This window comes from Cupressus sempervirens, chromosome 2, assembly GCF_028749045.1.
Source record: "Cupressus sempervirens isolate cs-2001-9-10 chromosome 2, ASM2874904v1, whole genome shotgun sequence".
Taxonomy (NCBI): Eukaryota; Viridiplantae; Streptophyta; class Pinopsida; order Cupressales; family Cupressaceae; genus Cupressus; species Cupressus sempervirens.
Window position 1 is genome coordinate 217,267,366 of NC_143119.1, and position 13,726 is coordinate 217,281,091.

Sequence of the window (13,726 nt, forward strand, 5' to 3'; positions counted from 1 at the left end):
AACCCGTCATCCACCATGCAGCTGCTCAAACAATGTACAATCCCTATCAGCAAATCCCTCACAACCATCCATATTTAGTGGCCCCATCTAGTGCATACCTACCTCAAGGCACTTCTACATTGGGGGCACCCCAGCCATCACCTATCAATTCAGAATGGGAGCAAATGAAGATAGCTCTGAAAGCCATCCAAGAAGGGAATGATTCGAAGACATTCAAGTTTGAGAATGTGTGTCCTTACCCATTTGACAGAGCCATTACCATGATACCATTTCCCAAACACTTTGAAGTACCCAAATTTGACAAATTCAGAGGAAAATGAGACACTGTCACACATATCAAAGAATTTTACATGCATTGCCAGGACGTGGCATACAATGATGTCTTCGTCTTGCGCCTTTTTTCCAAAAGCTTGACTGGACCAGCTCTTGAATGGTTTTACAGAATCCCCTATGGCACAATTAAAAACTTTGCTGAATTATCTGAGGCATTTGTAGCCCAATATGCCCATCTTGTTGAAACAGAGCTATCAATAGTTGATCTTGTCCACACCAAGCAAAAAGGTGGAGAAAGCCTTGCCGAATACCTGCAAAGATGGCAAACCCTTACCACCCGCATATCCTGCACCTTGCCAAAATGCCATGTGGTGAAAATGTTTATTGATAATGCACATCCAAGCTTGGCTCACCACATGACCATGAACTGTTTGCAGACCTATAAAGATATCAAAGAGAAAGGAATGATCCTTGAACAAGGACTCATCAAAGATGGTGTGGTCAAGATTTACAAAGAGGCCAACCAAAATCAATCACATTCCAATGACAAGTCTAGGTATTGGAACAAAAACAAGGATGTTGCAATAGATGGGGTTACTGACACCAGACATGTGAATATTGTTGGTCCTTCCCAAAATCAGTCTAACCCACCATATCAAACAAACAACCAACAAGCTATCAATTACCAACAATGGAATAACCAAAGCTATCAAAACCACAATACAAGACCCAACTTTCAAGGGTCTAACAATCAAGCTAATGCCATCAATGTAGCTGCAGGGCAAAAACCCAGATTCCAACCCACACCTAGAAACTATACGCCCCTTGGTGAGCCATTGGATGTCATTTTTGAGAAATTGGCTAAGGAAAACCTCATCAAATTTCCTCCTACCCAGCAAATTGATCCAAGCCAATCCAAAGCTGCATGGTACAAGGACAATGAGTATTGCAAGTTCCATAGGGTAAATGGTCACACCACCCTCAGATGCATGAAACTGAAAGATTATGTGCAGGACCTCATTGATCAGAAAGAAATCACTGTTGGTGCCCAAACCTCTCCCAATGCAGGCTTATAGATTTATCAAAATGCTTTTCCTCCACACAACAACCAAAATCCTGGAAAAGCACCTATCCAAAACAACACCAACAACCACCAGCCAAACCAACATCATGGGAAGAACAATGACCACACTTCATCCTATATAGACTATGGTAGCCTTATAGGTTGTATATCCGAGAAAGAGCCTTCTGTCAATGTTATCAATATCCGAGGACCAGACAATGAGTGTGCAATCACCAGTCGAAGAGCGCGATTTAACATCGCAGGCCCACCAGTTTCATCAGCACCATCATCTCCATCAAAAAGTTGATACAATATCTTGGAACACCTTGGGAACATGCCAGCCCAAATCTCCATTTTAGACCTTCTCCACACTAGTCCTGTGTACAAAGACATCCTTGACAGTGCTCTCATAGAATCCCGTGTCCCTTCAGATATAAACTCTACTGATTTTCGTAATCTCGTCGGACACCTATCCTCCTCATGTGCCCTATCATTCAAACCCACCGACATACCCACGGTCGAGCCAGATCACACCCTTCCGCTTCGCATAGCCATCATGGTATCCAATTTTTCCGTGAAAAGAGTAATGATAGATAATGGATCAGCCTTGAATATTTGCACCCTAAAATTCATAAAACAAGCTGGGTATACTGAGGTAGATATGATCAGTGAAGTTATCACCATTAAAGCTTATGACAACTTGGAAAGAACCACAGAAGGAACTATTTTGCTACCAATCAAGGTTGGGCCGGTCATCCAAGAGACAGTTTGCCATGTTGTTGATCTAAACCTACCATTTAACATCCTCGTCGGTCGCCCATGGATTCACGCTATGAAGGCCGTTCCATCCACCTACCATCAGTGCATCAAATTTTCGCATCAGGGCACTGAGGTGACCATCCATGCCGATCCAGAACCCTTTGCTTACTGCAATACGGTTGAAGCTTCATATACAAACCATTGCCCTGGAATAGACATTGGTACAACCATTGCCAGCTCATCCCACACTTGTAATGACGCAGAAACCATCCTCGCCTCCACCCTATCTACCGTAAAGATCAACAACAAAGGCTATGGAGAATATAGTCTATCAGATGCATTTGCTGTCAGAGCAATTCCACTTGATCCACATACCCATGGACGACCGACATATCACAAAGCTAAGGAGATTCCACCTCCTCGATACAAACAGTTTGGCCCAACCACCTTTGTGTCCTCAAAAACCCCTCTTCATGAAGAGCTCACTCAAGATATTAACAATTGGTTACATAAGGATGCACCTCCAAGAAATCAAGCACGCCTTGATCACTTCAGCCAGAAGTATCCCCAAGAACATAAGCTCATCACTAGAAAATGGAACTATCAAGGTGGTGGACTAGGACCAGAAGAAAGGGGCATGCAATGTCCCATCGAAGCACATAAGTGGGAAACGAAGTCAGGTCTTGACTTTGGCATACCCACAACTGGGGGCACCAACGAGAATGGTCACGCTTTTTCAAACATCCACCGCAACCTTGTCAAAATCGAAGACATTCCCGAGGAAGTTGAAAAGAGAGCCTACGACGATAGCCCAGACCAAATCTCCCTCGGAGACTCTGTCCTCCAAGAACTATGCATCCATCTCATTGACCTACCACTCGCTCATCCAAAACTCATAGATTGGGACCAACCAAGCGTCATACACATTGATGAGTTCGCATCAGAGGAAGCGCTTCTAAGACTCATGGGAGCTGAAACACCTCACAAGCAGACAAAGCCAGATTCTGCCTATATCTATAAGCTAGATCCCAAGGGGTATTTTGCAGAAAATCCCCAACCTAGTTTCGATACACCCAAAACTGGAACTAAGGTGAATCCGGGACTAGCTAAGGCAGCAAAGAGAACCTCTCAGACAGAGCATCCAGAGCCACAAGAAGAACATGAGGATTTAGTATTGCCTCCTCATGATAATCGACCAGAGGTGTCTTCTATTCTAATTGAGGATACTAGAGAAGTCAACATTGGTTCTTTAGAGATCCCCAGACTTGTTCACATTGCTGCATCCCTATCACAAGACCAAGCTGACCTCCTCTTTGAGGTCTTACAAGAGAACATTGGCCGATTTGCATGGTCATATCAGGGCATGCTAGGACTTGATCCAAAGCTTGTAGTTCATCATCTTGCAGTCGATCCAAAGATCAAGCTCGTCAGACAAAAGCTTAGAAAAATGCACCTCAAGGTGGCATTACTGGTCAAAGCTGAACTAGAAAGAATGTTAGCTGCTAAGGTTATCCGACCTATCGACTACTCAGAGTGGATCTCCAACATGGTCCCTGTCACTAAGCTTTCCGGTGACATCAGAATCTGCATTGATTTTAGAGATCTTAACAAAGCTTGTCCAAAGGATGATTTTCCCTTGCCCAACATAGATATGATTGTAGATCTTACAGCTGGACATGAAATTCTGTCCCTTATGGATGGATTTTCTGGGTATAATCAGATCAAAATTGCAGAAGAGGATTAACATAAGACAACATTCACTACCCCTTGGAGAACCTTTTGCTACACCATGATGCCTTTTGGCCTAAAGAATGCTGGGGCTACCTATCAAAGAGCTATGACAACCATTTTCCATGATCTTATCCATAACATTTTGGAAGATTATGTGGACGATATCCTAGTCAAATCTCACACCTTCATGGATCATCTCGCTGACCTGGAGAAAGTCTTTGATACGTTAGCCCAATATCATCTCATGCTAAATCCCAAGAAATGTGTCTTTGGGGTCACATTGGACAAGCTTCTAGGCTTCATAGTTTCTAAACGAGGTATAGAGATCGACCCCAAGAAGGTCAAGGCTATCTTAGACATGCCTCCTCCCCAGACACTGCGACAGCTTCGCTCTCTTCAGGGAAAGCTTCAATCCGTCCGGCACTTCATCTCCTAGCTTGCAGATAAGTGTACACCATTTTCACATTTACTAAAGAAGGATGAGAGCTTCAAGTGGGATCCTTTATGTCAGCGCAACTTCAACCAGCTCAAGCAATATCTCACCAATCCCCCTGTCTTGGTTCCACCAGTTCCTAGTCATCCCCTGATTTTGTACATATCTGCAACGCCTACTGCTCTAGGGGCACTTCTAGCATAGCTTGATGATTATAACAGAGAAAGAGCCATCTACTATATCAGTAGAACCCTAGTTGGTTATGAACTCAATTACACTCCTATGGAAAAAGCTTGTTTGGTAGTTGTTTTCTCAACTCAAAAGCTTCGCTAGTACATGCTAAGTCATACCATCCAACTAGTATCCAAAATTGATCCTCTCAAGTATATGCTCTCCAGAACAACACTCACAGGTCGGCTAGCAAAGTGGGTTATACTACTACGTGAGTTTGACATCCAGTATGTGGACAGAAAGGCAATCAAAGGGCAAGCTATAGCAGATCACCTAGCTGATGCACCTCTAACAGATGCATGTCCTTTGATCACAGAATTTCCAAATGAGCATATCTGTCTAATTGAAGAACAGCCCCCATGGAAACTTTATTTTGATGGCTCATACACCTCTCATGGATCAGGGGCAGGAATATTGTTGGTTACACCTCAAGGATATTACATTCTAAAAGCCTTCAAGCTACAATTCCCTAGCACCAACAATATAGCAGAATATGAAGCTCTTGTAGCAGGATTAAAGATAGCTGCAAAATGGAATATCACTGAGTTAGAAATCTTTGGCGATTCTCAGCTCATTATCAAGCAAGTCCTAAATGAATATCAAACCAAAGACGAAAAGCTATTACCCTACAAAGAGCTAGTTGATTAGCTGACCCAGCATTTTACAAAGCTTCAGTTTACACAAGTGCCACGAATGCAGAATAAGGCAGCAGATGCCATGGCCACTATCGGCTCGCTCTTGGAAATTCCTCAAGAAGCTACGCAGTATGAGTTTTTAGTTGAGCAGCTCCTCACACTTGCTTATGCGAATCAGGATTCAAACCGTGTTTGTATCTTGGTTGGTCCCCAATCCCCTTGGTACCATGAAATTCACGCTTACTTACAAGATGGTATCATATCCCCTCACCTCACACGCACCCAACGCCAAAACCTTATCCGAAAATCATCCCGCTATGTTATCATAGCCAATACCCTATATTGTCGGGGTTATCACGATACTCTCTCTCGATGTTTAGATAAAAACGAGGCTGCGATGGCGTTAAAAGAAGTACACTTCGGACTTTGCGGTGCCCACACGAGTGGTATTGTCCTGGCACGACAAATGCTTAGAGCAGGTTACTATTGGCCTACCATTGAAGAAGACTCCTGTGACTTTGTCAGAAAGTGTCTCCCATGTCAACAACACGCAAATCTTGTGCACGCTCTAGCACAAGATCTACAGCCTATTGCACCACCTTGGCCTTTCGCTTGTTGGGGCCTTGATCTAGTTGGAACTATCACACCTCTCTCATCTGATGGACATAAATAGATAATAACAGCTACAGACTATTTCACTAAGTGGGTGGAAGCAGTCCCCCTAGTCTCAGCTACAAGAGTTCAGGTCTCCAAGTTCATCTTGTACCACATTGTTTGCCGCTTCGGCATCCCATCCACCATCTTCACTGATCATGGAGGTAACTTTGAAAATCTCAACATGGAAGAATTATGCACTTCCCTCCGCATCCATCACCGCTTTTCTAGCCCATATTTCCCACAAGGTAACGACCAGACAGAGGCAACTAACAAAACTCTCAAAATCCTAAAGAAAGTTGTCAATGATTCCGACCGCGATTGGCACCTACAAATAAATCCAGCCCTATGGGCCTATCGAACTTCCTTCCGTACATCCATAGGAACAACTCCATACTCCCTAGTCTATGGTGCCGAAGCGATATTACCTATAGAAGTTGAACTTCCCTCACTACGCATATCTTTGCGAGGGCAAATCTTAGATGAAGAATACAGAGTAGCTCGGCTCACCCAGCTAGATCTCTTAGACGAGAAGAGACAACAAGCCTATGACCATCTCACAGTCTACCAAACTCGTCTCAAAATAAATTTCAACAAGAAGGTGCTCCCACGACACTTTCAGCCAAGTGACATGGTCCTCAAAGAAAATATGAAAGTCCAAGCAGATCGAGAAAAGAAAGGCAAGTTTGAACCTACATGGCTTGGTCCCTATGTGGTTACCGCCTCCTTTGGCTCCGAAGGCTATCAATTATCTACACTAGAAGGAGAACTCTTGAATGATCCCACTAACATCATTCATCTCAAGAAGTTCTATGCTTGAAGATCCTTGGTATACCCAGCTTTTAAAAAATACAAAAAAATAGTAAAGAAAAATAAGCGTCGAATGGTGAAAACTTGGCAATTCAGGCGCCTTGGATAGGTACCTTGGTGAAAACCTGGTAATTCAGGTGCCTTGTGTACTAAAGACTAATCCATTATCTATTACTATCCTATCCCTCCTCAACCCCACCCACCATCGCCATAAAAAACCTGCTTGTTCCCTTGGTGTTCCAACCAAATATCCAAAATCTGATGAAGCCTGTAAATACCTCCTGTACAACTTGTAAAATTTTGTACCTCAGCTTGTAAAATCTTGTACCAAAGCTTGTATTATACCTTGTAAATCTTGTACCATACCTTGTATATCCGAATCTTGTCCAAAGCTTGTACCATATTCCAGCTTGTAAATAATCTTGTATCCTAGCTTGTATCCTATCACATGTGCACAAAGAACCCGATTTTCACTTAAGCTTTTTACAAATCATCTAACTATCCACCTATCAACTATGGCAGACATCCCATCTTTCACAAACATTTCCATCTGACAAAAAACCAAAACATGAACAAACTTGTACATTTGTAACATATCTTGGTCCGTCAGCTTGTACATCCTTTTTAGCTTAGTACCATTGTATCTATCCAGCTTTCGTGTCAGTTTCTCCTTGATCAACATCTTGCACACATCGCACAACCCTTGGTTAGCTATTCCAATGCATCCTTTAACTAGATTTCCTGTCACCAAAGTGTTATCCTTCTTAGTTTAGCTCGCTAGACGCATCACTCATCCAAATCCACTAGCTTAGGTGCTCTCCGATAGGTCCTTGCAGGATATAGCTTTCCTGATGTCTGATATTGGTCCGTTAGTACCTCGTCCTACCCATCTTGTTGGCAAACGGTTCTCTTTTGGATTTTCACTTTTTTTTGATTTGGAATTTTTTGTTTTGGGTCTTGAAATATCTTTTCCAAGCAATCTCCTTGTTCCCTCCTCAAGGTTGCCACGATTTTCCATATCATGGTATGCTGCGAATGGGGCAATTAGAGTGTAAGGTCTTGATCAGGTTTTTTGCTTGTTTTCTTTTTCTGCTTGTGGGTTACCTAGTGTCGTTTCCACGCTGCTTCCTCTGGGATTCATGTGTGATATTGGGGCAATCCTTGCGTGTTTGTTTCGAGTCAGTTTGTCAGTCCTCCGGACGGTTGGTGAAAAGGCCTTGATGTTCTTGGTAACCTTGGCAATTAACCAACAATCCTATAGCAAATCTAGTGCTCAACTACATGGTGGTACTTCTCTTTGAAGTATCCCCCCGCTCAAAAAGCTTCAATGGATTTCCTTCATCTCCATTATCCCCCATCCATATCCAGCACCTATCCCAGCTTATGCATCAGTATCTCTTTGGATCACTCCTCACGCTTAGCTTTAGGGATCCACAATCCTAGTATTAGGGATCCACCAATCAAATCAATCCACCAAGCCTCATCTTTCGAGATCCACAATCCTAGTCCTAGGGATCTCCGAAACCCATCTTCCGCCAATCTGACTCTTTGAAATCCTATTGCATCAGCTTTATCATTCCATCATCCATCTCCCTACCATGGATTCCTTTTATAGCACTCTGCTCCTCCATCCTCCCCCCCTAATCCTGGAAAGTCTTAAGCTTGCTTTACTATTGTGCCTCTATTTCTCCTTTGTCATTCTCCCATAGTGAGAGTTTGAGCTAATTCAGCCCCTTCTCTTTGCCAACCTATGTCTTAGCTAATCTCAATTTCTTGTACTTTTCAAGAAGTCGTCGAGCCTCATTTCTCTCCCTGCCGCTTCTTGAGGGGGCATCATCTAAGTCTAGTCTCTCCTCTTCTTATCCGAGACTAGGGCAACCTTGTTGCTAAAACATCTTCCTCGTGTCGTCTTCATTCGAACTTTTTTGAAATAGTGTTGTCTCAACATTATGTCAATGAGGGGCAAAATGTAGACACCTAAATTTGATTACACCGCTTTAGTAATCCTATTTAGTTATCTCTAAAGGCATCATTAATTAAATTTCTATTTAATTAATCCTTTGCCATCCGCTAGCTGATTAATTTAATTAATCATCTATAGTCCTAATTGATAAATCAAATAACCTATTATTTATCAATTAAATCCTATTCTTCTATCTAATTCCAAAAATCTCCATTTATTAAATAAATCTATTTGATAAATAAAATTCTCAAATCCAAAAGCCCCTAACCTATCCCTAATCCTCCATTTAGCCTAATCTACCCCATCCACCCATACTAACCAAGCTTAGCCACTAACTCACCCACCCTCATTAATGCCATCCACTTGCACATCTCTAACATTCCTAATCTAATCCTAAACCCAAGCCTAATCCACCCCTTAATGTTGTCACATTCCCTAAACAAGTTAAAGACTTTCCTAAACCAAACCAAAGTTCCCCTCAAAAATCCCAACCACCAAGTCATGAGTGCTCTTACAAACCATAAATGACTCTTACAAGCCCACTCATGACTCTTACATCCATCTTCCACACTCTTCCCTCTTCCACACTCATTCTTCTTACATCCCTCATACATACTCAACCCCACTCATCATGCCTTTAACCAACCCCTTACCCTACCCTCTCACACTCATCCTCCTTGTGACAAGTGTCACCTTCCCATTGGTGCTAAACAAGCACAATCCATGTGCTCCCCTTTGAGTGCATCTTAGCCCTCCTTAACCATCTCCCCATCCTTGCATCTAAGCCCTCCATCCCTCTACCCCTTGGCCTATAAATTGAATCCCATCCCAAACCATTTCAACAACAATCCTTGAGCTAAAGTTATCATGCCCTTTTGAGAGCCAAAATCCATACCCATACCCTTATAATGCCAAATTGAGAGCTCACAAAGCTACCAATTTGCCATTACCCATCTCCATTGAATCAGCTTTGAACATCTTGAGCATACATCCACATCAAAGGACACATCTACAAAATCAAGAAAGCTTGAAGTGTTTTCTCTTTTAAGGTTTGCACTTCTTGTTTGCTTTTCTTTGTCTAAACATATATGTGAATTTAGTTTTGGTTTGTGAATGTTTACTTTATTGTTAATGTTCTTTGCATACTAAATCTTGTTCTACAGGCATGGCCCGCAACTCATAGCAGGAACACGACACAGGCTCACGGGGAGGCACAAGGCTCATAGGGAGAATGAAACCAAATGTCAAACTTTCGTTTGCTAGAGAGATTTTGTCATATAAACTTTGACAGTATTGTGGAGAGTAGTAGTATGTTTGCAGTTAGATATTTTCCTAAGATTGTAAAACCTATTAACACAAATTGCAAGGAGTGTGTTTTGGCAAATCATAACATAACTTCTTTTCCCAGCAAGAAGTTTAATACTATAGCAAAATTGGAGATTGTACACATAGATTTTAATAGTCCTACAAAGACTAAAAGATTCTATGGTGAAAAGTATTTTATGATTCTAGTTGATGACTTTTCTAGAATGATGTGTGTTGCATTTCTTAAAGAGAAATCTGAGGCATTTGATAATTTCAAGATATTCAAGAATAGAGTTGAGCATGAATCTGGTATGAAGATTAAATGTTTAAGAACAGATAGATGAGGAGAATTTACTTCAAATAAGTTTAACATGTTTTGTGAAGAAAATGGAATCAAAAGACAGTTATCAACTCTGAGAAACCCTAAATAGAATGACATTGCAGAAAGAAGGAACATGTTAGTTACAGAAGCAGCAAGAGCTATGTTAGCTAAGAATGATGTATCCAAGATGTTTTGAAGAGAAGCTGTGAATACAATAGTATACACTATGAACATAGTACAAATCAGGAAAGACACAAACAAAACCCCTTATGAACTATGGTTTAGTCACTCACCTATAGTTAAGTATTTGAAAATTGTTGGTAGTAATTGTTGTATCAAAAGAGATGATGATATTGGTAAGTTAGAAATTATACTAGAAGTGTTGAAGGTATGTTTCTTGGTTATTCATTGAAAAACAAGGCTTATAGATGTTATAATCTAAGAACTAAGAGTATTATGGAAAGTGCAAATGCAAGAATTGATGAGAAATTCAGGATACAAGAGAGAATAGTTGATTACAATTCAGATGATGATGTTGCTACTAAACCAAGGAATGATGAAGTATTTCTTGAGAGTAACAATGATTTGTAGAATAGAGGAGATCTAAGGTAAGAACAAAGTTCAAAACTTTTACTAGAGCCAAGAGTTGAGATGGCAACTTCTACTTCAAGAAAAAATATGATAAAGAATCACCCATCTGAGCAGATCATTAGAAGCAAAGATAAAGGTGTAATGACAAGAAGCAGAGTCAATAAAAAACTATGTTTGATATCTCAAGTTGAATCTAAGAATGTAGATGAAGAATGTGAAAATGATCATTCGAAGCAAGCTATGAAAGAGGAATTGGATCAGATAATAAAAAATGAGATATGGGGATTGGTCCTCAGACCAGCAGACAAGAATGTGATAGGAACTAAATGGGTATTCAGGAACAAGATGAATGAATAAGGAGAAGTTGTAAGGAACAAGGAAAGATTGGTATTTAAAGGTTACTTATAATAAGAAGGAATAGACTATGATGAGACATATGCTCCAGTGGCTAGAATAGAAGTAGTAAGATTACTCTTAGCATATACAACATATAAGAAATTCAAAGTGTATCAAATGGATGTCAAGTTAGTGTTTATGAGTGGAAAACTTCAAGAAGAAGTGTACATAGAGCATCCTAAAGGTTGTCCTTTGACAAATGATAAGGACATAGTATACAAACTAAAGAAAGCATTGTATGGCTTGAAGCAAGCACCCAAAACCTGGTATGCAAGGTTGGATAGGTATTTGACAAAGCTTGAATATAATAAAGAAATGACAAAAAGTAATCTATATTGGAAAGAAATTGATGATGGTTTGATGATTTTGGTAATATTTGTTGATGATATCATATTTGGAGAAAATGATGATGAAAGTGACAAGTTTGCAGAAAAGATGAAAAAGGAATTTGAGATGAGTATGATAGGAGAAATGAAATATTTTCTAAGATTATAGATTTTATAGAATAAAAAAGGAATCTTTATTTCTTAGACTAAGTATTTGAAGGATAAACTAAAAAGGTTTGGTTTGGAAACATGCAAACCCATAGGAACACCTATGGTAACTGGATACAAGTTATCTACGAAGGATGGGACACCTACTGTTGAGTAGAAGAAACACAAATCTATGCTTGAAGGTTTGCAATATCTAACTCACACAAGATTGGATATAACAAGTGCAGTTGAAATTGTTGCAAGATTCTAAGCTGATCCTAGAAAAGCACATTATGCTGCAGTCAAAAAGATATTTATATAACTAAAAGGAACACCAAAATTCAGATTGTGGTATGAAAAATTTAATGATTTTTCTCTAAGTGCTTATACTGATCCTGATTGGGCAGGCGATATGGATGATAGAAAGAGCACCAGTGGTGGAGCCTTCTTTCTTGGAAGAAGATTGGTTTCTTGGCTAAGCAAGAAGTAGGATTGTACCTCACAATGTACAACGAAAGAAGAATATGTTGCAGCAACAAACAATTGTAATCAAGTTGTTTGGATGAAGTAGATGTTGCAAGATATAAGGATAAAAATCAGTGAACTTGCTGTCATATATTGTGACAACACAAGCACAGTAAATATGTCTAAGTATCTAGTGTTAAATTCAAAGACCAAGCATATTTCTATTAAGTATCACATGTTGAGAGAGAAATTTGTAGAAAAGGAAATAAGATTGGAGTATGTGAGCACTAAAGAGCAGATTGCAGATATATTCACTAAGCCTCTTCTCAAAGAGACTTTTGAGTATTTTCTATGTATGCTAGGGTTTATGCCCCTTCCTACTTTAGAATAGAAGATGCAAGAGTGCATCGGTCTAGTGTAAAAGAGCACCATTGTTTGTTTGGATTGAATGCTGATGTTTCTTATATGGGGGAGTATCTGTGATGGACAGAGTCATCTAGGACTCTTGTTCGATGTTGTTTTGAACAATGTCTTTGGACACTTGAGCTAGTAAGAATCAGTTGGTTCAGAGTTTAATGGTTGTTGAAACATTTGACATTGATGTCAATGGGGGAGAAGTACGACATGAAAAACATCATGGGGAAGAAGATCATTAGGAAAAACATCATGGGGAGAAGAAAAGACAACCAAGAACAAGTACAACATGTTTGGGAGAAGTACAACATGGAATGACAATTTGATGGAAAACATATTGAGCTATATCAATGAGGGAGAATGATTGATGAAGAGGATTTGAAACAAAAAAAGATTAACAGTCTTGTTGGTATTCTTGGAACTAGATATTTTTCATCTATGTTGCCATCAATGCCAAAGGGAGAGATTGTTGGAAGCATGAATGCTGATAATATTCCTATGGGGAGTATTGTAGATATGTTACTATGTTGATATGTTACATTCATGATTGAGTTTTTCATTGATGTCAACCTAGCAGTCTTCTGTGGTATCTGACAGAAGAATAGCAGGAAGATCAAGTTGGTACGGATAACCAGTTGAGTATTCTCACTATCTGAGGTTATGGGAGATACTTCTAAGTATCTAGTATATGTAGTTAATGTCGGATGAAGAAATGATAAGTATGGAAGAAGTTATGTAAGTTTTGGTGATGTTTGTTCTGGGATAGAGTTTATAGAGGCATGTTCTGATAAATTTGTTATATCTTTTAGCAGAGTTGTTATTCTAAGAATCGAGGTTGAGGATGTGAAGAAGACATGTTGGTGATGACATGGCTAAGTTCATTCATCATAATATTACATGTATGAAAGGCTATTCAAATTGCATGATAGAAGATTAATGTTATTGCTAAGTGTAACGTGTTCTTAATGTGGTCCTATGATGATTAATTGAGAAGGTCTAACAGCCGACTCAGGGAACTGTTTAATGGACTCAATATAAAGCAAGGACATTTTCCTTTATCAAGTATGACACAGAGAAGTGATTGTAAGAAACAAAGAGAGTGGAATGTGAAGTTGAGTAGAGCACAACATAAGTGAAGGAAACTTCATTGTCGAGGTTCTATTGTGAGATTTGAGGTTTGATATTTGGATTTAACGTTAGTGGCCTAG